Genomic DNA, 26,563 nt, shown 5'->3' with positions numbered 1-26,563 from the left:
TGCCCACTTTCCTGTATGTATGAAAGTAGCCACTGCTTGTATGTTTACGGTCTTCCGCTGCAGTTGCCCATCCACTTCAAGGTTCAATATGTTGGGCATTCCGAGGTGCTCTTCTGCAGCAGAAGACCATAAATATACAAGCAGTGGCCACTGTTGTAATGCGTTATTATCACCTTCCTGTCAGCTTGAACCAATCTAGCCATTCTTCTCTGACCTCTCTCATCAATAACACATCTTCACCCGCAGAAATGTCGCTCACTGGGTTTAAAAAAATCAGCACCACTCTCTGTAAACCCTAGAGACTTTGTGCATGAAAATCCCAGGAGATCAGCAGTTTCCGAGATACTCTCACCATCTTGTTTGACACCAACAACCATTCCACGGTCAAAGTCACTTAGATCACATTTCTTCCGCATTCTGAAGTTTGGTCTGAACAACAACTGAATCTCTTGTCCATGTCTGCATGCTTTTATGCTTTGAGTTGCTGCCACATGATTGGCTGATTAGATATTTGCTTTGACCAGCAGGTGTACAGGTGTGGCTAACAAAGTGGCCACTGAGTGTATGTTTGAAAGCACTACTGCATCATTGGAGCATGGGTAAGATAGGAAGAAACCACGCTGGGCAGAAGACACTAAAGCCTGAAAGCAGGTACCACCAGATCGAAGGACAGCTTCTATCCTGTTGTTTTCGGACTCTTGAATGGACCTCTTGTCTGATAAGATGGACTCTTGACCTCACAATCTACCTCGTTATGATATTGCAAATAAAAGCTACAGAGAAAGGAGAGGGTCCAGAGGAGGTTCATGAGAATAATCTCGTGTATTGAATGATAATCCTTTCCTTCCTGAATCTTTTTGTGAACCTCCTCTGGACCCTCTCCTTATCTGCAATTTCTTGTGTTCCATTGAATAAGAGAATAACAGGTTTGGAAACAAACATATGAGGATCATTTGATGGCTTTGGACCTGTACTTGCTGGAGCTTAGAAGAAAGAGGGTGGATGTCATTGAAGCCTATTTAGTATTGAAAGACCTAGATAAGTTGGATGTAGAGAGGTTGTTTCCTATAGTGTGGGAGTCTAGGACCAGAGGGCACCACCCCAGAAGAAAAGGGCATTTTTTTAGAACAGAGATAAGGAGGAATTTCTTGAGCTAGATGTTGGGCAATCTGTGGGATTTATTTGTCACAGACAGCTGTGGAGGCCAAGTCTTTGGATACATTTAAGGTGGAGGTTGATAGGATTTTGATTATTAAGGGCATCAAATGTTATGGGGAGAAAGCATGAGAATTAGGTTGAGAGGGATAATAAATCAGCCATGGAATGGCAGAGCAGACTCGATGGACTGAATGGCCTAATTCTGCTCCAATGTCATATGATCAAAATACAGCCTTTTCATCCCTTCCTTGCTACAAATTTTCAACTTACTTATTTGTCTCTGAAGTCCAGGAATTAAGTCTACTTCACCAATTGAGGCAGAAACGTGCGATGCACTCAGATGCTTTAATTTGCCTGTTGAGTATCAGTTTGAATTAAAACTTTAAAAGTGCAGAAAGAAAATAATTTATCAAATATCCCTGATTTGCATCTACTGAAGTATTTGTAGTTATAAGTATGCTTTAAAATCAGTAAACTTTGCTGTACTAATCCAGACATCAGCTCATTGCTTTTAAAATGATGGATATGATAAGTGGTTTGCATAAGTGGGAATCTTTGCAATCTTTATTGGTTGAATTGTTGTATGATGTGTTCCATGTGAATATTTAATTATCTGTCTTTACAATGCAAATAAATCACTTGGAATAGGTTTATGCAAAATTTTATGAAAGGAGATGGTGATTTTACGGTATTATTTTCAGAGTTACTGTAATTACCGTCATATTGGAGCTGACTCTTAGTGATAAATGGTATATGTGAGATCAGTGTGGTGGAAGATTACCTTGGGATAGAACACTGGAGATTTGGGGAGCACTTCTCAAACACCTTAAAGTTTTATTGCAAGGAAAAGGACTAATGACTTGAATTTGTTTGATGCAATACCCTTCAGGCACCAGTGGTGATTCATTTATCACGGAGTATGCATTTTTCACATGGCTATAACCTCTAACTATGGGCCTGACAGAGGGAAAAACAAATGAGCAAATTAGGTAACTGCTGCTCTCCCAACACTGCAACCATCCAGGGCGCCATTCCAAGGAGTAATTTATTCTGACAGAGAATTATGTGGCCTCAAAAGAACCTTATACCCAACTCTTCTCTTTCTTTCTCTCTCTGGCAATTTATTTAATTTCAAGTTCAAATCCAAGTTTACTGTTACTTCTTCCATATATTTGTATATACATATATATCTTAAACTTTCAGTTTGAGATGGCGCTACCGAAGGCATGTGACAGCTTACCAGTAGCTTGGAAGCCAAGAAATTCAATTTAAAGCATCACTAATAACACTTTTTTTGAAGTAAATTGTGGTAAACTATCACTGCAAACAATGAAGAGGCGAACAAAGGCAAAGTGAATTCGAGAGATGTGCCATGCTGGTGTGCTGCAAAATCAATGAACTTGGATTGGAGCCATGCTGGTTGGAGTGAACAATGCAGAGAGGAGAAGTTGAGGCAGAGGAGTTCCAATGTCCGTCCAACTTACCCAGGCGTGAGGGTGGATTGCTCTAAGCGCCAAGCCAATTTGGAGAGGTTGAGGACGGCTTCTTCAGCAACAAAATCTAGGCCTGAAGCAAGTCACTGGGCAGAGTGTTCTAGGCCCAGGGCAACTTGTCACAGCAAAGCCTGGGTCCAAATGTGAGACAAGATCCACTGTTTGGACAATTTAAACGCCAGCCTAGATTGACTGGAAAGGCAAAGTGTCAGGAGTCAGGCGAGGTTGGATCGTGCTAAGCGCCAAGCTGATTTTGAGAGGTTGAGAGTGGCTTCATCAGCAGTGAAATCTAGGCCTGAAGGAGATACCATGTTCTAGGCCTGGAGTGATTCATTGCAATGTAGCCTGGGTCCTAATGAAAGGTAAAATCTACTGTTTGGACAATTTAAGCACTGGTCCAGATAGACTGGGGCTCCTCTCTCTGTGATGCAAAGGCTGTGAGACTGCCCCCCCTCCAGTTGCTGTGCTTCATGTCAGTGAACTTTGCAGCAATTTGCCCGTTAATATGATGAACTGAATACCGAGGCCTTGGGCCTACTCTGGGTTGCTCTGGAGCTCTAGAGCTAAGGACTCAATTTGGTTCAGAATGCTGTTGTTGTTGCTTGCTTCAATTGTTTGCATGATTTGAGTTTTTTTTCTCTGCGCATTGAGGGTTGGTCTTTTACTTAAATTAGGTTCTTTTGCGTTTCTTGCTTTGTGGCTGCCTGTAAGCAGACAAACCTCAAAGCTGCATAATTCTGTACATTCTTTGATAATAAATGTACTTTGAATCTTTGAATCTATACTGCCAAACAAAAAATGCTCCTCCGAACCAAGGGGTGCACAATACAGTACGTGCAACACATGACATACAACACATGACATACAACACAGTACATACACCACATAACATACAACACAGTGCATACAACACATAACATACCAATACATAACATACAACACATAATATATAACACATAACATACAACACAGTACATTCAACACATAACATACAACACAGTACATACAACACATAACATACCACACATAACATACAACACATAATATATAACACAGTACATACAACACAGTACATTCAACACATAACATACAACAAAGTACATACAACACATAACATAATATCAATATAAATAAATGAAAAACAATAAGGTGCATATATGACAAAAGTTAAAAATTATAACACCACTGGCGCTTTATACATTTGTTCCTTTATTCACTCATTCCTTCATTCCTTTACAGTACTGTGCAAAAGTCTTCGGCACATATACATAGCTCGGGTGCCTAAGACTTTTGCACAGTACTGTAGAAATGTTATGTATTGCACTGTATTGCTGCCACACAAAAACAAACACATTTCATGACATATGTGAGTGATGATAAACCTGATTTTGATATGGGTCCCTTTTGTGGATTGAGTGTAGGAAGTAGGCAGGGAGAGGGGTATCATAGTTGGGAAAAGGGGAAGGGAGAGGGGAGGGAGCAGAAAGCAGCAGATAGACATTCTGTAATGATCAATAAACCAATTGTTTGGAATCGATTGGCCTTGCCTTGTCAGAACTCTCCTTCCAATATAAGAAATCGTGAGGTGTTACATTTTGGAAGGACAAATCAAGGTAGGACATACACAGTAAATGGTAGGGCACTGAGGAGTGTGGAGGAACAAAGGAGTCAGGGAGTTCAGATACATAATTCCCTGAATGTGGCGTCACAGGTAGACAGGGTTGTGAAGAAGTCTTTTGGCATCCTGGCATTCATAAATCAAAGTATTAAGTATAGGAGTTGTTACGGTGAGGTTGTATTAGATATTGGTGAGGCCAAATTTAGAGTATTGTGTGCAGTTCTGGTCACCTAACTATAGGAAGGATATCAGTAAGATTGAAAGAGTGCAGTAAAGATTTATTAGGATGTTGCCGGGGCTTCCGGAGTTGAGTTACAGGGAATGATTGAACAGGTTGGGACTTTCTTCCTTGGAGCGTAGAAGAATGAGGGGGGATTTGATAGAGGTTTACAAAATTATAAGGGGTATAGACAGAGTAAATGCGAGTAGGCTCTTTCCGCTACGATTAGGAGAGATAAATACGAGAGGACATAGCATTAGGGTGAAAGGGGAAAGGTTTAGGAGGAACATTAGGGGGAACTTCTTCACTTAGAGAGTGGTGGGAGTGTGGAACGAGCTCCCATCTGACATGGTAAATGCGAGCTCACTCTTAAGTTTTAAAAATAAATTGGATAGGTACGTGGTTGGGAGAGGTCTGGAGGGTTATGGACTGGGTGCAGGTCTATGGGTCTAGCAGAATAAAGTTTCGGCACAGACTAGAAGGGCCAAATGGCCTGTTTTTCTGTGCTGTAGTGTTCTATGGTTCTATGGTTCTAAGAAATAGCAGCAGGAGCTGAACCCTAGTCCTTCCTGAGTCTAGTCTGCCACTCAGAAAGATTGTGGCATCTCAACATATTTTCCTGCATGATCTCCATTTCCCTTGACTTACCCAATTGAGACTCAAGATTAGTTGTTGTCATTCTTCAGTACATAAATGGAAAGGATAATGAAATAATTGTTACTCCTAATTGGTCATGGAATTATAGAGAGATACAGCTCAGAAACAGGCCTTCCAGCCCATCCAGCCCATGTCTAACTGTTGCTCTGCTTAGCCTCATTGACCTCACCCAAGCCATTGCCCTCCATACCTCTCCCTTCCATTGAGTTCTACAACATAGAAACAGGCCCTTTGGCCCATCTAATCTATGCTAAGTAGTTATTCTGCCTAGCTCCATCAAACTGCACCTGGACCATTGCCGGTCAGCAGGTCAGGCAGTGTCTATAGAAGGAAGTAAACAGCTGAAGAAGGGTCCAGCCTAAAACGTCAATTGTTTATTCATTTCAATAAATGTTGAGTTCTTCCAGCATTTTGTGCATGTTGCTCAGGAAATGCACTGCAATTTTTCTTTCAGTTTTGCAAACATTGGCCAAGAAAGCTTTCATTAGTTAAGTTATTGTGTGACTGAATAAGGGGGCAAATTAGCTATTCGTGCTTCTCTTTGATATATTCTTATTTAAATCAAGATTCTGCTAGCCAGGAGTAGATGATCAGAAACTTCTATCAACTTAGTCCAGAGATGCCAATGCCTTCGATCTCTTTGAGAAACTCTGTTCCCCACCTACCTACTTTATTTGTCTTTCTGCAAGTGTGTGAAAATATGCCAGATGGTGAACAAAGTTGATCTGCCTTCTGACTGTGAGACAAGGTTAGGACAACATATCATTGTCATTACTGAGACTGCCCATGAAACCTCTGCCTTTACACCTTGTGGAGCTCATCTGTGGCTGAAGCCATATGACCATAGATATACAGTACTGTTCGAAAGGCCTAACCACATATAGTGCCTATAAAAAGTATTCAACTCCCTTGGAAATCTTCATGTTCTTTTTTGTTTTACAACATTGAATCACAGTGGATTTAATTTGGCTTTTTTTGACACTGATCAACAGAAAAGGACTCTTGTGTCAAAGTGAAAACACCTCTACAACGTGATCTAAATTAATTACAAAAATAAAACACAAAATAATTGATTGCATAAGTATTCACACCCAAATCATCAGTGGTGCAGCCAATTGGTTTTAGGAGTCATATAATCAGTTAAATGGAGATCATCGATATGCAGTTGAGGTGTTTCAATTGATTATAGTAAAAAATACTACAATCAAATTGGAAGGTCCAACTGTTGGCGAGTCAGTATCCTGGCAAAAACTAGACAATGAAGACAAAAGAACACTCCAAGCAATTCTGTGAAAAGATTATTGAAAAGCTCAAGTGAGGAGATGGATACAAGAAACTTTCCAAGTTATTGAATATCCTTTGGAGTACAGTTAAGTCGATCATCAAAGCATGAAAAGAATGTGGCTCAAATGTAACCCTGCCTAGAGCAGGCCGTCCTCAAAAACTGAGTGACTGTACAAGAAGGGGACTAGAGAAGGAGGCCACCAAGAGACCTATGACAACTCTGGAGGAGTTACAAGCTTCAGTGACTGAGGTGGGAGAGACTGCGCGGGTGCTTCACCAGTTGCAGCTTTATGGGAGAGTGGCAAAAAGAAAGCCACTGTTGAAAAAAGCTCACAGGAAATCTCAGATAGAGTTTGCAAGAAGGCATGTGGGAGACTTTGATGTCAACTGGAAGAAGGTTCAATGGCCTGATGAAACCAAAACTGAGCTTTTTTGCTATCAGACTAAACGCTATGTTTGGCATAAGGCAAACAACACACATCATCAAAAACACACCATCCCTACTGTGAAGCATGGTGGTGGCTGCTTCATGCTGTAGGGATGCTTCACTGCAGCAGGCCCTGGAAGGCTTGTGAAGGTAGAGGGTAAAATGAATGCAGCAAAATACAGGGAAATCCTGGAAGAAACCCTGATGCAGTCTGCAAGAGAACTGTGACTTAGGAGAAGATTTCTTTTCCAGCAAGACAATGACCCCAAGCATAAAACCAAAGCTACACAGGAATTGCTTAATAACAACAAAGTTATTACCCTGGAGTGGCCAAGTCAGAATCCAGACCTCAATCCAATTGAGAATCTGTGGCTGGACTTGAAAAGGGTTGTTCACTCTGATAGAGCTTGAGCGGTTTTGTAAAGAAGAATGGCAAAATATTACAGTATCCAGGTGTGCAAAGATGTTAAAGACCAATCCACACAGATTCAAGGCTGTAATCGTTGGCAAAGGCCCATCTACTAAATACTATCTTGAAGGGGGTGAGTAATTATGCAATCAATTATTTTATATTTTATAAGTGGAATAAAATTAGACCAATTTGTAGAATTTTTTTCACTTTGACGTGAAAGAGTCTTTTTCTTTTGATCAGTGTCAAAGAAGTCAAAGTAAATCCACTGTAATTCGATGTTGTAAAACAGTAAAACATGAAAACTTCCAAGGAGAGTGAATACTTTTTATGGGCATTGTTTGTACAGCTAGAGTTTATAGTACTGTGTTAATTTAGTGTATTGCACTGTACTGCTGCCACACAAAAAAAAACTAATTTCAGGACATATGTGAGTGATGATAAACTTGATTCTGATATGGGTGTCTATTTTGGACTGAGAGTAGGAAGTGGGCAGGGAGAGGGGAATCATGGTTGGGAAAAGGGGAAGGGAGAGGGAAGGAAGCAGGAGGCACTGGAGAGACATTCTGTAATGATCAATAAGCCAATTGTTTGGAATCAAATGACCTTGCCTGGTGTCTTGGGGTTGGGTATGTCTTCAACCGCTCCCTCCCCACTGCTGGCATGTCTACTCTGCCACCTATCCCACACACCTCCCGTGGCATTCCATCCTCGCCATTCCGAAAATCCTTTGCTCCCACCAGTTTTACAAACTTGGCTTCCCCTTCATGTTGACGAATACAACCCTGTATAAAAGTCTTCGGCACTCTTGCTAAATACCTATTTGTGCCTAAGACTTTTGCACAGTACAGTAGGAGCAGAATTAGTCTACTTGGCCCATTGTGTCTGCTCTGCCATTCTATCATGGCTAATTTATTATCCCTCTCAACCTCATTCTCTTGCCTTTTCCCATAATGTTTGACACCCTTACTAATTAAGAATCTATCAACCTCATCATACACTTGATACTTTTAAAATTGTTCACTTTAATGCAATCCTGGAATACCTCTTTGTTTTATCCTTTGTAAACTTAAACTGCAATGTCCCTGTCCAATCACATGCAGTCCCATTTAATCATTACCCTTGTTGCTGCTGACTTCCATTGATTTCTAGTTTAGCAAATTAGAAATTCAAATTCAAGTAGAAATTAGCAAGTTCGAAGTAAATGTATTATCAAAGTATGTATGCAGAAAAAAACTGAGATTAATTTTCCCCACAGACAGCCAAAAGACAGAGAAGGACCATGGAACCTGTTCAAAGAAAAAAAATTGCCCCCATCCGCTACGTGCAAAAGCAAAACAAACCGTGCATATGGTAATAAAAAGGAGCAAAATCACAGAATATAAAACACAAAATCAGAAGGCTTATTTCAGCTCAGCTCAGTGTATGTTATCTCCAGGCCTCCCCAATTCAAAACTCGCCCAAACGAGCAACTCAATAGGAGCGAACAGAAACTAGAACACATCATAACTGTGAATTAGAGTCCACGATCCACAAACCGCTCTGATTAAACTATCCTACAACAGCATCGAGGCAGAAAGGGGTCAGTTGAATACAAGGACCTTCCCTTGGGAGCTGCACACAGAAAGCAGAGAGATACCATCAGACGCAGACATCCTCCTCTATCTAACAACAGCAAGCAAGAGGCTGGTGGACAGAACTGAACACCCTGTACCCACCTCAGTCTTCGTCTGTGCTTTAATCAGTGAGATCAGCGAGAAATGGAGTCAATCATGGGCTCGTGCCCAATTTCCGTGCTTGCTGGCCTCCATACTGCAGACTTTGCTCACAGCAAAGCACCACATCACCAGATCAGCCCGAAAACACACCGCCAGAAAGCAGAGAACAGGTTCCAACAGTTGCAGAACCATATCTAAATTAAAAAGAATATGTAAAAGAAATGAAAGAAGTTGCTTTGTGGCCCTTGGTCGCGTTGTTTGCTATTATCTTCTTCTTGATCTCATCTCCTCATTCAGACCTGTACAATGTCTCCCCATCTTTGCTCTGTAATTCATTTTGTCATCAAATATATCTGAAGCATTTACACTTCACTATTTCCATCCCATTGCGTATTCCCCAATGTCTTAACTCAACCCTTGCAGCCCTGTCTTTAACTGTGTAGGTCACAATGTGATGATTAGGGTTAGTAATTTGTGGGAATACTATGTTGGAGCCAGAAGCACGGAAACACTTGGGAGCTGACCTGAGGTTGGAATTGGAATTTGGGTCCCTGTGGCTGAGAGACAGCAGCTGTCCTAGTTCAAGTTCAATTGTTATTCAATCATACACGTGTATATAGCTAAACAAAACAGTGTTCCTCCAGGCCAAGGTGCAAAACACAGTACCAACAGTCACACACAACACAGCACATGGCACATACAGTACAGAGTAATACATAAAATTACTCCAATGCTGTGCAGAAGTCATGGGTACCCTAGCTATATACTATATATGTTTCTAAGACGTTTGCACAGTACTGCTTAACACATATAATTACGATAACAGAAAAACACATAGCCACAAAATTAATGCAGCCCAAGTCCCTGACTATCCTGTCCTGTAGATTGATAGTGCGTGGGACGTCCTGGAGCCACATTTCTACAGCAGTTCCTCATCTTGCTCCAGTGAGGCTGCAGGTGAATATAATCTAGATTGTCTTCCCAGACATGGATTCCAGAGCACCCCGCTGTGCCTCTGCTGTCACCCACATGGCCTTCAACATCTCTTCCCCTGGGCAGCTCCTGGGGAACGAGGGCTTGGTCTGCACAACAACCGAGGCCACGCAGTTCCCCCACCGTCGTTCTCATCAATGAACCCATGAATCGGACTTGTAGTGTTCTACGTGCTGCAACACAGTGTGACATTGTCCATAAAAATCAGCAAGCACACTAAAAAGCGTAATAGAGCATTGACCAGCCACCATTCTGTGCATCGGAAGTTGGAGAGGAGAGGGTTTCTATCAGGCCCACTGCCCAAGAGAAAAAGGCAGGAGCTGGTCGTGGCAGAGTAATAGAGCATTGACCAGCCACCAATCTGCGTTTGTGATTGATTAACAAGAGCAAATAAAAGGAAGGTAGGTTCAGGCACAGTGGCCATCATGCGTGTGGTCAGAGTCAGACTGGTGATAAAGCTCTTTGAAGCTTTAATGAAGAGATGTTTTGGTTAGAGAAAGCGAAAGAAAAGAAATGCTCTAGGGAAAGTATATTTTTACCCTTCCCTTCCTTATATCTGCTCAGCCAGGGACAGTCGAGATGCCAGGCAGGGTAGTGGAAGCTCCTCTCGTGGAATGTGGGAAGGCAGGGAGACCTCCAGTGTTCCTGATGGCCATGACTGTGAGAAGTGCATCCTGCTGCAGCTTCTAACAAACTGTGTTAAGAGTTGGAGCTGGAACCGGAACCGGATGAACTCTGTAGCATTCGGGAGGCTAAGGTGGGGATAGGTAGGACATGTAGAGAGGTAGTTACACACAAGGTGCAGGACACAGGAGACTAGGTGGCAGTCGGGAACGGGAAAGGGGTTAAGGAACTAGTGCAGAGTAACCCTGTGGCTATCCTCAGCAGGTTTATCGCTTTGGGAAGTATTGGGGGAGTTGACCTAACAGAGGAAAGTCTCAATGGTTGGGTCCCTGGCCCAGAGTCTGCCTCTGTGACTCAGAAGGGAAGGTGGGAGAAGAGGAACACTGTGGTGATAAGGGAATTGTTAGTTTGGAGAACGGATAGCAGGTACTGGGACCGAGAACGAGATTCCCGGATGGTATGTTGCCTCCTAAGTGCTGGGGCCTGGGACATCTTGGATCAAGTCCTCAGCATTGTTCAGTGGGAGGGTGAACAGCCAGAGGTCATGGTCCTTGTAGGTACCAATGACATGGGTAGGACGAGTGATGAGGTTCTGCAGAGAGAGTTCAGGGAGTTAGGTGCTAAGTTAAAGGGCAGGACATCCAGGACTGTGATCTCAGGACTGCTGTCTGTGCCATATGGTAATGAGGCCAGAACTGGGAAGATTATACAGTTTAATACATGGCTAAGGAGTTGGTACAGGAGGAAGGGCATAAGATTTTTAGATCTTTGGGCTCTCTTCCAGGGAAAGTACGATCTGTACTGAAGAGATGGTTTGCACCGGAACTGGAGGGGGACTAATATCCTAGCAGGAAGGTTGCTAATGCTGCATGGTGGGGTTTAAGCTAGAGTTTCAGGGGGATAGGAACTAGCGTGCCAGAACAGTTAGTGGAGAAGTTGTCGAGGCAGTTACTGGTAAGACCGCAGATAAAGTTAGGAAACAAAAGGTTGTGCATGGTGTGACTGGTGTCCTGAGCTGCGTATATTTCAATGCAAGAAATATTGTGGGAGAGACGGATGATAGTACTGAAGATGAGGTAGTTGGTTTACAAACAGAGTCAATGTGTAGTGAAGAGAGGTTGTTGATAAGGCAAAATTGCAGTCAATAGGATGAGTTGCAACATAAAGTGCTGTGGAGGCCAAGTCTTTATGGTTATTTAAGATAGAAGTTGATAGATTCTTGATTAGTCAGAGCATGAAGGGATACAGAGAGAAGGCAGGAAACTTGGGCTGAGAGGAAAAATGAATCAGCCATGATGAAACAGCAGAGCAGACTAGATGGGCCAAATGACTAATTCTGCTCCTAGATCTTATGGTCTAAAGCGCCTTGTGCTCCTGATCCAGAATAATTCCAATACACTCAACGGCCTCTTTATTAGATACACTTGTACTCCTGCTTGTTAATAGAAATATCCAATCAGCCAATCATGTGACAGCAACTCAATGCAATAAAGCATGCAGACGTGGTGAATAGGTTCAGTTGTTGTTCAGACCAAACATCAGAATGTGGAAGAATTGTGATTTAAGTGACTTTGACCATGGAATAATTATTGGTGCCATACAGGGTGGTTTGAGTATCTTAGACCGATGATTTCCTGGGATTTTCATGCAGAGAAGTCTCTAGAATTTGGAGAAAATGGTGGCAAAAAACGAAAAGACATCCAGTGGGCATCAGTTCTGTGGGTGAAAATGCCTTGTTAATGAGGAAGGTCAGAGGAGAATGGCCAAACATGTTCAAGTAAGCCGGAAGACAGGAGACAGTACGTGTTTCAACAGCGGTGTGCAGAAGAGCATCTTTGAACAAACAGCATGTCGAACCTTGAAGTGGAAGGACTATAGCAGGAGATGACCATGTACATACAGTCAGTGAGCACTTAATTTGGTACAGGAGGTAACGAATAATGTGGTCATTGAATGCATATGCTTTTTGTTTGTGTCAGTTTTATATACTCGATAGAATCCAACTAACGCTGGGGTATCCTGAGCACAGGATGGCCAGAATTAACCATCCATTTTAAGACCAGTCTATGGAAGAGCTATTTCTGCTGTTCACTCTTTTAGATTCAAGCATGATTTTTAATCTTCTCTGCTCGTGTGGAATGAAGTGCTAAACGAGCAGAAAAAAAACTGGACTGTACTGAATTCAGCACATACATCCCCATGGACCAATGGTCAGTAGTGGAAGTGTTTAGTTGTGCTGATTGCTATGGTTACAGCTGAAGATTGGCAACAATTTTATTTACTTGATAGATCAGGAAGGTGACTTTTCTTCACCCCAAGCCCTTTAACGTATCACAGACTTTCGGTGTATTCCCCTAACTGTAGGAATCCTTTAATAATTGGGGAGAAAACATCCAATAATGATGGGCAGATTCTTCTTCAGACAGACAGTATTGGCTTGACTGAATCCCTGGAATAATTTCTATAGATGTACCGTGGAGAGCATTCTAACTAGCTGCATCATCATCTAGTATGGAGGGGCCATTGCACAGGATTGGAAAAAAGCTTCAGGAAGTTGTAAACTCAGCCAGCTCCATCATGGGCACTAGCCTCCACAGCATCAAGGACATCTTCAAGAGGCAATGCTTCAAAAATGCAGCATCCATCATTAAGGACCTCCACACCTAGGACATGCCCTCTTCTCATTGTCACCATCAAGAAGGAGGTACAGGAGCCTCAATGTTGCCGGAACAGCTTCTTCCACACCACTGTCAGATTTCTGAATGCAATAATTAACTCGTGTATGCTACCACACTATTTTCTTTGCTCTCTTTTTGTGATACATATTTAATTTAATTATTATATATACAGTACTGTGCAAAAGTCTTAGGCACATGTATATAGCTTGGGTCCCTAAGGCATTTGCTCCATACTGTTTTTGTCATTGTGGAGAGGAGAGTGAGTTTGTAAATCTGATGGGAGCAAAGAATATTGAGAATAATGAGGGTGGAGCACTGTGCGAGGTTTGAGGGCCAGATGGCACAGGAGGAGTGCCAGGAATGGGTGCAGACCTACTCAGCCTTGAGACACCGGGCAGAGGCATTTCATTCCAAATAATTGGTTTATTGATCATTACAGAATGTTTCTCTGAAGCTTCCTGCTCTCTCCCACCCCCTTCCCTTTTTCTGAATCATGATTCCTCTCTCCCTGTCCCCTTCCCACTCTCAGTCCACGACAGAGACCTATATCAGAATCAGGTTTATCATCACTCGCAGATGTCATGAAATTTGTTTTTATTTTGTGGTAGCCCTACCGTGCAATATATAAAAAACCTGACTCTGAATCTCTCTCACTCTTGGGTTATGAGAGTTATCTGTATGAGGCTATTGTTTAGACACCTCCCATGATTGACATGTCAAAGCACTGCCCCACTGAGTGAGTGCAAACGTAACTTCAAGGCTCTTCATCTACCATGCACATTTAATAGGAAAGAAAAGCAGGAGGCATTGAAACACAGCTGGTAAAGCCATTTGAGAGGTTTCAGAATCTGGTTATTCCACTGTGCCTTTCACCAAACTCTACTTCTTCGATCAGACTTGCGATTGACTCCTGCACCCCCACCCCCCCGACCCCCAACTTTGGCAGAAGAGTTACATCCAGAATGGAAATGGGTCCTTCGGCCTATCTGGTACATGCTGACCCAAAATTCTCATCTAACTTGTCCCATTCGCCCTCCTTTGAACTATATCCCTCTCAACCTTTTTTATCCTTGTATCTGCATAAATGTTTTTTAACTGTTGTTATTTTACCTGTCGCAACTACTTCCTCTGGCAGTTCTTTTCATATATGTTCTACCCTCTAGGTGAATGTTGCTCCTCAACTTCCTTTGAAGTCTCTCCCCTTTCACCTTCTAACTATACCATATTGTTCTAGATGCCCAACCCTAGGAAAAAAGACCATGCAGATTTACCCTTTCGATGACCCTTATGATTCTGCCCCTGTCAGATCACCCGTCTTTCCCTTGTACTCCAGGGAAAGAAGTCCTCAAGTGCTCAAACTCTCTTCAGAACTCAATTCCCAGCAACATCCTCTTCACTCCTCCCATCTTAATGACATCTTTCCTACGGCAAAGAGACCAAAACTGAACACTTTATTCCAGAAGTGGCCTCATCATCATCTTGCACAACTGTAACTTAATATTCAAACTTCTATACTCAATGCTTTGATTGATGAAGGCCAGCTCGCTAAAAGTCATCTTCATTGTAAAACGTGTTTCTTCAGACACGTAGTATCAGGTGGGCTGAATCCCTGGATAAATTCCCAATCTCTCTCACTGTCGGGTTAGCAGATGCAGATTGTTTAGACCTCCACCCACTGACGTGTCAGAGCACTGTAACACTAAGAACATTACTTGGGTAACTTTAAGCCCTTTCACCTACCATGCAGGTTTAATAGGAATGAAAAGCAGGATTGATCGAAGTGGATGGTATTGAAGTACAACTTGTAAAGATGGTTGGGATATTTCAGAATCTGGGCATTCGGTTTTGTAAAAAGAATAAATGAAAAAATAATGGGAATCAGGCAGAGGGGTCAAAGATCGACTCAACTTTTATTGAATGCTGGAAGACAACTTGGGCCTACTGCTGTTATTTTTTACACACCATCATTGAGATGGTTATTGAGATTGAGATTCAGAATGGGACTATGTTCAAAGTTCAAAGAAAGTTTATTATCAGAGTATGTATACGTCACCAAATACCACCCTGAGATTTACTTACCAGCAGGTACTAACAGTAGGCCAAAGAAATACAAAGGATCTCATTGAAAAGCCACGCAGAAAGACTGACAAACAACCAGTATGCAAAACTGTGCAAATAAATGAGTAAATAATAACAATAATAATTAATAAATATATAATACTGAGAACATGAGTAGCCAACTTCTTGAAAGTGAGTCCATAGGTCTTGTTCAGTGATCAGTTCAGAGTTGGGTGTGTGAAGTTATCCAAGCTGGTTCAGGAGCCTAATGGTTGAGAGGTAATAACTGTTCTTGAACCTGGTGGTGTAAGAACTAAAGTTCCTGTGCCTCCTTCCCGACAGCAGCAATCAAAAGAGAGCATGACCTGGGTGGTGGGGGTATGGAGGGGTGGGGGGCGCTGTTGGAATGCAAAAAATATTTACTAGTATTTTACTGCTCATGGAATACTTCAGTGATATGGAGAGCAACTCAGATTGTTCTTCTGGAAGCAGAGGAGGTTATGATCAAGGAGTTACTCAAAGTTACAAAGGGTGTGGGAGGAAAAGAATGTGGAGAAGCATTTCTAATGGCATGATTGTTGTTGCTAATCAAAGGGCAGATATTTATGACAATTGGCTTTTGGGGAGTTGATATCAATCTATTTTGTAATAAGCAGCAAAGGCAGAGGAAGCAGTTTTATTTTGGGGCATTCCGGAGTTGAGAGTTCAATTCTGACATCATCTGTAAGGAGTTTGTATGTTTTCTCATAGTAGAAAACCTACAGCACAATACAGGCCCTTCAGCCCACAGAGTTTTGCCGAACATGTTCCTACCTTACAAATTACTAGGCTTACCTATAGCTCTCTATTTTACTAAGCTCCATGTACTTAGCTAAAAGTCTCTTAAAAGACCCTATCGCATCCGCCTCCACCACCGTTGCCGGCAGCCCATTCCACCCACTCACCACTCTCTGATTAAAAGACTTACCCCTGACATCTCCTCTGTACCTGCTCCCCAGCACCTTAAACCTGTGTCCTCTTGTGGCAACCATTTCAGCCCCGGGAAAAAGCCTCTGACTATCCACACGATCAATGCCTGTCATCATCTTATTCACCTCTATCAGGTCACCTCTCATCCTCTGTCGCTCCAAGGAGAAAAGGCCGAGTTCACTCAACCTATTCTCATAAGGTATGCTCCCCAATCCAGGCAACATCCTTGTAAATCTCCTCTGCACCCTTTCTATGGTTTTCACATCCTTTTTGTATTGAGGCGACCAGAACTGAGCACATACTCCAAGTGTGGTCTGACCAGGGTGCTATATAGCTGTAACATTACATCTCAGCTCCTAAATTCAATTCCACGATTGATGGAGGCCAGTACACTGTATGCCTTCTTAACCACGGAGTCAATCTGCGCAGCTGCTTTGAGTGTCCTAAGGACTCGGAGCCCAAGATCCCTCTGATCCTCCACACTGCCAAGAGTCTTACCATTAATACTATATTCTGCCATCATATTTGACCTACCAAAATGAATCACTTCACACTTATCTGGGTTGATTTTCTCCATGAAACGTGCGAGATTCTTCCAGGTGCTCAGGTTTCCTCGCACAGTCCAAAGATATACCAGTTAGTAAGTTCATTGGTCATTGTAAATGGTCATGTGACTAGACTAGTGTTGAATAGGTGGGTTGCTGGGCAGTGCAGCTTGTTGGGCTGGAAGGGCCTGTGCCCCACTGTATCTCTAAATACATAAATAGATTGGAAATGGCATAAATATTTGAAAATTGCACACTGTTCAGAAGCAGGACATTATCTAAATTAGTTTGTTCCACCATTCAGGCCATGCCGTCTTCTCACTGTTGCCATTAGGAAGGAGGTACAGAAATCTTAGTATCCACACCACCAGCTTCAGGGACAGTTATTATCCTGAACCAGCATGGATAACTCCACTCACCTCAACGCTGAACTGACTCCACAACCTATGGACTCACTTTCAAGTACTCTACAACTCATGCTCTCAGTATTAGTTATTTGCTACTATTATTATTATTTTGTATATTTCCACAGTTTGCCTTCTTTTGTACAGTGGTCACTTGTCAGTCTTTGTGTGTAGTTTTTAATTGATTTTATTGTATTTCTTTGTCCTGCTGTGAAGGCCGACAAAAATTGAATCTCAGGGTAATATATGGTGACGCATAAGTAATTGGATAGTAAATTGACTTTGAACTTTGGTGTTGTGTTCCCACTTAATCCATCTTCCAGTGTCCTTCAGCTCACCCTATCCTTCTATGGAAAGGAAAAGTTTCCAGAGTTCTGGAGAAAGACCTTGCAACAAAATTGAGCCTTGAAAAATGATCTAGTGCTTTCCCGGCACATACGATGAATAAATTCTCCTCTGGCTTCCAGTTGGGTACAAGTATTGATTTCAACTGACATCTCGATGACAAACTCTGCCACCTTCATCAGGGATGATGCCTGAGCATGTCTAGTCTGATGGTATTTATATCCCTGTCATCCATCCCTCCTGATTGGTTAGTCCTCATCCAATCAGGTTTCCACAGTCCCACCCTGTTTACAATCCAATTCCAGTTCTTACGTAGAGTGAGACCTTCGTCTTGGTTAAATTCTTTGCCTTTTGTTTTATTTCAACGGTTTCCTTCACCAAAGAGCCCCAAAAGCCATTGGCTAGGTACAATAGTTTTGTGCTATCGAAGTCAATCCTATGGCCATTGCAAATGCAATGTTCGGCTACCACTGATTTTTTCAGGTAACCTAAATGAATACACCTCCTGTGCTCCTTGATGAGGGTTTCCAATGTGCGTCCCATCTGATCGACATATGCTGCTCCATATGCACAAGGAATCCTGTAAATGCCAGCCTTCCTCAGTCCCAGATCAACTTTGATCTGCACAAGTTGTGTTTTGATCTGGGGTTGAGAGGCTGAATAGTTTTAAGTTCCTCGGTATAAACATCATTGAGGATCTCACGTGATCTGTACATACCAGCTGTGTGTGGAAAAAGACACAACAACACCTCTTTTACCTCAGACGGTTGAAGTTTGGTGTGTGCCCCCAAATTCTAAGAACTTTCTACAGAGGCACAATTGAGAGCATCCTTACTGGCTGCATCACTACCGGGTATAGAGAGTGGTGCAGACAGCCCAGTGCATCTGTAGATGTGAACTTCCCAATACTCAGGACATTTACTGTCATGGTCCGGTCCATGAAGTCCGCATTCTGGTTCACGGATCGGTCTATCGATCCTTATTCCAGGCTTTCCGGTTTTCCCTTGTTCTGTTGGTGCCTTAATTGAGGCACAGTATTCTCATTTTGGGCTGGCTACATAAAGAGCTCCTGGGCTCAGCTTCAGTTGCTGGACTGTTCCCTTCCTTTCCCTTCACTTTCCTCCTGAATCCTTGCCTGCAACCTTGCCAATGTCCTCGCCTGTATCGCTGTCAAGTTCTACCGCTGGAGCAAGACCTGAGCCTTGCTGTGCCTAGATAAGGAACTGTCTTTCGTTGTTCGGAACTGTCTCTTTGTGTCCTCGCCTTCGCTAGGTAGATCCAGCCATTTGCCGCTACCATGAGTTGGAACCGTCTCTGTGTCCACGCCTTTGCTAGGTAGGTCCGGCCGTTTGTCTCTACCCTGTGTTGGGAACCGTCTCTGTGTCCACACCTTCGCGAGGTAGGTCCGGTCATTTGCTGCTACTTTGTGTTGGGAACCGTCTCATCGTGTTCAGCATTCTGTGTATGAGTCCCGGCCCTATGTCCTGTTCCCAAGGAGGGGTCCCGGCTCTGTGTTCTGCATTCTTGTTTCCCAGGCCCAAGGCTCTGTGTTCTGCGTTCCTGTCTCCCAAGGCGAAGGCTCTGTTTTCTGCATTTCTGTCTCCTAAGACCACGTCTGAGCTTCGTGTCCTCATCCAGTTCTGGTCCTGCATCCTGCCCAGGAGTCCCGCATCCTGCCACCACATCCAGTCCTGTTGCCTTGACACATCTTGTCTTCGCCTAGATCCAGAGTCCGAGCCCGAGTCAAGACCCAGGTTCCGGGCCCTTGTCCAGTCTCTGGCTTGGAGTCCTTGTCCAGGTTCCAAGTTCCTAGTTCCTCGTCCATGTCTTGCTTTCCTAGTCTAGTCCTAGCCCAGGCCCTGTATCCTAGTCTCGTCCAGGGCCTGTGTCTTGTCCAGCATCGTTTCTTCCCCACTTCACTTGCTTTCTTGACACACCTAGTCCTGTTCCTAGTACTTCAATGTCTGTGTCTTGCATTTGGGTCTGCCATCAGTGTCCCCCCTCTATGACATTTACAAAGACTATATAATCATATAACAATTACAGCATGGAAACAGGCCATCTCGGCCCTTCTAGTCCATGCCGAACTCTTACTCGCACCTAGTCCCACCAACCTGCACTCGGTCCCTAACCCTCCATTCCCTTCCTGTCCATATATCTATCCAACTTAACTTTAAACGTCAACATCGAACCTGCCTCTACCACTTCTGCTGGAAGCTCGTTCCACACAGCTACCACTCTCTGAGTAAAAAAGGTCCCCCTCATGTTACCCCTAAACTTTTGCCCTTTAACTCTCAACTCATGTCCTCTCATTTGAATCTCCCCCACTCTCAATGGAAAAAGCCTATCCACGTCAACTCTTATCAATCCCCCTCATAATTTTAAACACCTCTATCAAGTCCCCTCTCAACCTTCTACGCTCCAAAGAATAAAGAACTAACTTGTTCAACCTTTCTCTGTAACTTAGGAGATGAAACCCAGGCAACATTTTAGTAAACCTCCTCTGTACTCTCTCAATTTTATTGACATCTTTCCTATAATTTGGTGACCAGAACCGCACACAATACTCCAAATTTGGCCTTAGCAATGCCTTGTACAATTTCAACATTACATCCCAACTTCTATACTCAATGCTCTGATTAATAAAGGCCAGCATACCAAAAGCTTTCTTCACCACCCTATCCACATGAGAACCACATGAGACAGATGTGTAAAAAGGGCCCAAGTCACCCCAGCCCCAAACTGTTCCAGCTGCTACCATCTAGGAAATGGTACCACAGCATAACAGCCAGGACCAACAGGCTCAGGAATGGCTTCTTCCACCAGGCCATCAGACTGCTTAACTCATGTTGATGCAACCGTATTTCTGTGTTGTATTGATTATCCTGTTGTACATAATATTTATTAGAAGTTACTATAATTGCGCATTGCACATTTAGACGGAGATGTAAAGAATTTTACTCCTCGTGTATATGAAGGATCTAAGAGAAAAAGTCAATTCAATTCAATTCGTTATGAGTTTGTGGCTGGTATTAATCTGGTATTTCTTCAGGATCCTGGCGATCTTCCCAGAAACTGTGGAAATATAGGGAAGACAGGTGATAGTGATAGGTTCCTCCTCATTTCCAGCATCTGCAGAATTCCTCATGTTTGCGTTCCTCCTAATTGTTAGGTTTCCTCGTTATTCCACTGGTCCTTTTAGGGGCCTAATTGATTTCTTTCACCTTCAGCCATTCTGAAAGAACATTGTGCATAATCATCTTATTTCCTCGTGGAGATTCTCTGGGTTAATTAAAGTAGAAAGTAAAAAGGGACTTCTTCTGAAAAAGTCAGTAGAGGGAAAAATGGGCCAAATGGCCTCCTTCTCTATTGCAACCTTCCAGGACCTTTATTTGCTAACGACAATGAACAAAGTAATAGATTGCACTTACTTTCATCACTATTTAACAAGTTATGTTTTACCTAAGAAAGCAGATCCTTAGAGACCTTTTGACTCTCCAGATAATAGCTTTTAAAACATCCTTCATTGCAATTACAATGAATCTATCGGGTGGCTAGTTGATGAAGATTATTTTCTTTCTTGTTTTCTCAACAATGTGACTCAAATTCAACTCCCTAATTGTCTTTACTGAGTTAATATCGAGCCATGTCACTAAGCATTTGTACTAAAGTACTTGAAGTGACCTTGCCAGTTGATTTAATTTCTCTATAACCAGAGTATTCTAAGAAGGATAAATATGTATTCAACAATTGCATCAGATTTTTCTGAAACAGAAAATTACATTTTGATAAAAAGCACTTATAATAAATGCAAAATCCTTCAACTACCTGATACAAAAGCCTGAAATCACTGATCATCAGGCTCAAGGACAGCTTCCACAATGCTGTTTTAAGAGCATTGAATCGTTCCTTAGAATGAGAAGGTGGAATCTTCATCTCATAATCAACCTTGTTAGGACCTTGCATCTTGTTGTCTACCTGAGCTGTACTTTCTCTGTAGCTGTTACGTACTTTGATAATGAATTTACTTTGAACTCTGCATCCTGTAATAGTTTTATCTTGTATTAACTCATTGCACCATGCAATGAATTATTCTTTTTGAATAGTATGCATATCATTTCCCTTCTCCCTGGTCTCTCTTCCTCCATTCCCACTCTGGCTCCCCTCTTACCTCTTCTCTTTGCCTCACCTGCCTATTACATCCTCTGGGCACCTCCCTTCTTTCCCTTTCTCTCATGGTCCACTCTCCTCTCCTATCAGATTCCTCGTTCATCAGCCCTTTGCCTTTTCCACTTATCACCTCCCAGCCTCACCTGCCTATTAGCTTTCTCTCACGCCCCTCTTCATTCCTTTTCTCCCATGGCCTAACCTCCTCTCCTATCAGATTCCTTCTTCTTCAGCCCTTTATCTTTTCCACCTATCACCTCCCAGGGTCTCACTTCAACCCACCTCAGCTTTCCCCTCACCTGGTTTCACCTGCAAAATTGTACTCCTTCTCCTCCCACCACCTTCATATTTTGACTTCTCTCCCCTCCCTTACCAGTCCTCATGAAGGGTCTTGGCCTGAAACATTGACTCTTTATTCCTCTCCAGAATGCTGCCTGACGTGCCAATCTCCGGCGTTGTTCTTTGGATTTCCCAGAGTCCCTTGTGTTCACGATTTCTCAGTACATGTGACAATAATAAACCAATTCCTATTCCAACTTAACATATGAGAGCATGCAAAGTACAAGGGGAATAGGCCACCTGGCCTTCAAGCCTTCTGCGCCTTTATCAAAATTGCTATTGATCTTATACCTAAACACTATACTAAAACACTTTCAGATTGGAGGAGCAACACCTCATATTCTGTCTGGGTAGCCTACAACGTGATGGCAGGAATATTGATTTCTCTAACTTCTGGTACTTTTCCCCCTCCCCCTTCCCTCTTCTTCCATCCTCCACTCACCTGTCCACTACTTCTTGCCTGCCTATCACCACCCTCTTGTCCCCCTCCTCTTTCTCTTTCTGTCATGGTCCAGTCTTCTCTTCTATCAGATTCCTTTGTTACAGTGGTAAACCATATATATGTTGTAACTGGGTTAACTGTCTGGACACGCCCCTCTGCTGACTGCCCCTGTGGCTCCTCCCACAGACCCTGAATAAAGGTGATTTCATCTTGTCTCTCCCCCTCAGTCCAGGGGCAGACACTCACCGTGGAGGTCATATTGTACAGCGAATAAAAGCCTTTCAGTATTTACCCTACTTCAGTCTTTTGGAGTTATTGAAGGTGCTTCAATTTTACTCGCTGTAAATTTTAAAGCATGGAACACGCCCTGAGACCCGACAAGTTAGACCTCGATCCGTAAACGCCTGAAGCTGGAAATGCTTCTGAACTCTGGCTGGCCTGCTTCGAAGCGTACCTAGAGGAGATTAAAGCGACCGACCCCGTAGTGAAGCACAGAGTTCTACTCGCCAGGGTCAGTCCACGGGTCTTTTCTCTGATCACAGACCAGCCGAGCTACGACGGCGCGGTGAGCGCCCTCAAAGGACAATGCCTGCGGCCGATAAACAGCGTCTATGCTCGGCATCGCTTAGCGACACGGCAACAACGGTCCGGGGAATTGAGTGCTGAGTTTGTCCAGGTCCTACAGACACTCGTGCGAGCCTGCAATTGCCAGGAGCTGACGGCGGCGCAGCATGCAGAACTCCTAGTGAGAGACGCCTTCTTCACGGGGACCAGGTCAGTGTACGTGCGCCAGTGGCTGTTGGAAAAAGCCGATCTTACCCTAAATTCGGCGATCGAGCTGGCCGACACGCTGGAGGCCACTCAGCATAACTCTGAGGCTCTCCAGGCGCGCGATCCTCCGATGGCCTCGTGGGCACCGCAGATCCCGCAACCTGCTGGCGAATCGACCTCGGCTGCCGCCAGTCATGAGTCCATGAAGAGCTACTTCTGCGGACTCGAGAAGCACCCCCAGAAACGCTGCCCGCCTTGACAAGCTACCTGCTCCAGGAAGGGCTGCTTCGCCAAGGTCTGTAAGTCCAAATCGCAAGCGGGATCGAGCAGCGCCGCATGCGAGACATGGGGGTCGCCACCTTGCCTGCCGCCATCTTCCCTGCACGCCGCCACCACGTGCGAGTCATGGGGGCGGCCAACTTGGTCGACGCCCCCTCCCACTGCCTACGACCAATGGGTGCTCACGGGGCACCCCACCGCGCCGGACCAAGACAGCGACTCAACCCTGGCCTCCATGACCCTCCACCAAAGCTCTCCCCACCAGCTCGCAAGGTCAATGATGGACATCCTGGTGGAGGGGCGCCTGTTTGACACAGGCAGTACAGAGAGTTTTATCCACCGGGACACGGTGCAGCATTATGGACTCGTGATACAGCCGGTAAGTCAGAGGGTTACCATGGCTTCCGGGTTGCATACAACAGACATCCGGGGGGGTTGTGTAGCGACACAAGTGGTGCAGGGCACAGAATATCGAGACCTTACATTACTGGTCATGCCTCAACTGTGTGCCCCTGTGCTATTGCAGCTCGAATTCCAGAGCCACCTGAAAAGCGTGACAATGAAGTATGATTGGCCCCTCCCAACAATTACTGTCATAAATCCCCAGTTTTGTAGCGACAAGTCACATACCCCACTACTGACCACACACACACACCGACCCGCGCATCCCACCCAACACCATGCCAACTGCCACACTACCGACACCACTTGCGGCCTCTCCACCCTCAAGATCCCTCCCCCACCGCTGTTCGCCAACCTGACCCCCGACTGTAAACCTGTGGCAACTAAAAGCAGGAGGTAGAGCGCGGGGGACAGAGCTTTCATTAAGTCGGAGGTGCAGTGGCTGCTCAGGGAGGGGGTCATTGAGGCAAGCACAAGTCCTTGGAGGGGCGCAGGTTGGAACGGGGAGAAGAATAGGATGGTCGTGGACTATAACCAGACCATCAATAGGTTCACGTAGCTCGACGCGTACCCTCTACCCCGCATCGCGAATATGGTCAATCAGATAGCACAGTACAAGGTGTACTCGACCATAGACCTAAAATCCGCTTACCACCAGCTCCCCACCCGCCGCGAGGACCGCCTTTACACTGCCTTCGAGGCGGACGTCAGGCTTTATCAATTCCTGCGCGTCCCCTTTGGTGTCACGAATGGTGTATCTGTCTTCCAGAGGGCAATGGACCGGAAGGTGGACCAGTGCCAACTGAAGGCCACGTTACCATATCTGGATAACATCACCATCTGCGGTCACGACCGGCAGGATCACGACAACAACCTCCAAAAATTTCTCCAAGCGGCCAAAGCTTTCAATCTCACCTGTAACAAGGACAAGTGTGTATTTGGGACCACCCGACTTGCTATCCTTGGGTGTGTCGTGGAGAATGGAGTCATTGGCCCTGACCCCGACCGTATGTGCCCCCTGTTGGAACTCCCTCTTCCCAACACCCTCAGAGCCCTCAAAAGGTGCCTGGGCTTCTTTTCATATTACGCCCAATGGGTCTGTAACTACGCAGACAAGGCCCGCCCCCTGGTCAAGTCCCCCACATTTCTCCTCTCAGCTGAGGCCCACGCGGCCTTCAGCCGCATAAAAGGGGACATTGCCAAGGCAGCAATGCATGCGTTGGATGAGGCCATTCCCTTCCAAGTAGAGAGTGACGCCTCCGACTTTGCGCTGGCTGCTACCCTCAACCAGGCAGGAAGACCAGTAGCGTTCTTCTCCCATACCCTTCAAAGCCCTGAAATTCGGCACTCTGCAGTGGAGAAAGAGGCCCAGGCCATAGTGGAAGCTATTAGGCACTGGAGGCACTATCTCACCGGCAAAAGGTTCACCCTGTTGACTGACCAGCACTCAGTCGCATTCATGTTTAATAACCAACAGCGAGGCAAAATCAAAAATGATAAAATTCTGAGGTGGAGAATCGAACTCTCCACCTACAACTATGACATCATGTACAGGCCTGGGAAGCTCAACGAGCCCTCCAATGCCCTATCCCGGGGAACATGCGCCAGCGCGCAGATCGACCGGCTATACACCCTACATGTAGATCTTTGCCACCCCGGGGTCACCCGGCTTTTCCACTTCGTGAAAGCCCGGAACCTGCCTTACTCTCTTGAGGAGATCAGGATGATGACCGGGGACTGCCAAGTCTGCGCAGAGTGCAAACCGCACTTCTAGCGACCCGAAAAGGCACAACTAATCAAGGCCACCCGCCCCTTTGAGCGACTGAGTGTTGACTTTAAGGGCCCCCTTCCCTCCACTGACCGCAATGTGTACTTTCTTAACGTTATCGACGAGTACTCGCGGTTCCCCTTCGCCATCCCCTGCCCCGACACCACTACCACGTCAGTTATAAAAGCCCTGTGCAAGCTCTTCACTCTGTTCGGATACCCATGCTATATCCACAGTGACAGAGGGTCCTCGTTTATGAGTGACGAGCTGCACCAATATCTACTGGCTAGGGGAATTGCAACCAGTAGGACCACGAGCTGTAATCCCCGGGGGAATGGACAGGTGGAGAAGGAGAATGGCACAGTGTGGAAAGCCACACTGTTAGCCCTCAGGTCAAAGGGACTGCCGGTCTCCCGCTGGCAGGAGGTCCTACCCGAGGCACTCCACTCCATCTGCTCCCTGTTATGCACAGCCACCAATGCCACCCCTCATGAGCGGCTCTTTTCTTTTCCCAGAAAGTCAACCACTGGGACCACCCTACCAACTTGGCTAACGTCCCTGGGGCCAGTGCTGCTCCGGAAACATCCACGGATCAATAAATACTCCCCGACAGTCGAGAGGGTTCACTTACTTCATGCGATCCCCCAGTATGCTTATGTGGTTTTATCTGATGGGTGGGAGGACACGGTCTCCATCCGCGACCTGGCGCCCGCAGGAGCACCGGGCCCCTCCCCTGAACACTCCGTGGTGACTATTGACCCTGTACCCATGAGACACTGCGCACTCCAAGCCCTA

Source organism: Mobula birostris, chromosome 7 (assembly GCF_030028105.1).
Source record: "Mobula birostris isolate sMobBir1 chromosome 7, sMobBir1.hap1, whole genome shotgun sequence".
Classification (NCBI taxonomy): domain Eukaryota; kingdom Metazoa; phylum Chordata; class Chondrichthyes; order Myliobatiformes; family Myliobatidae; genus Mobula; species Mobula birostris.
This window is presented reverse-complemented; position numbering follows the sequence as displayed.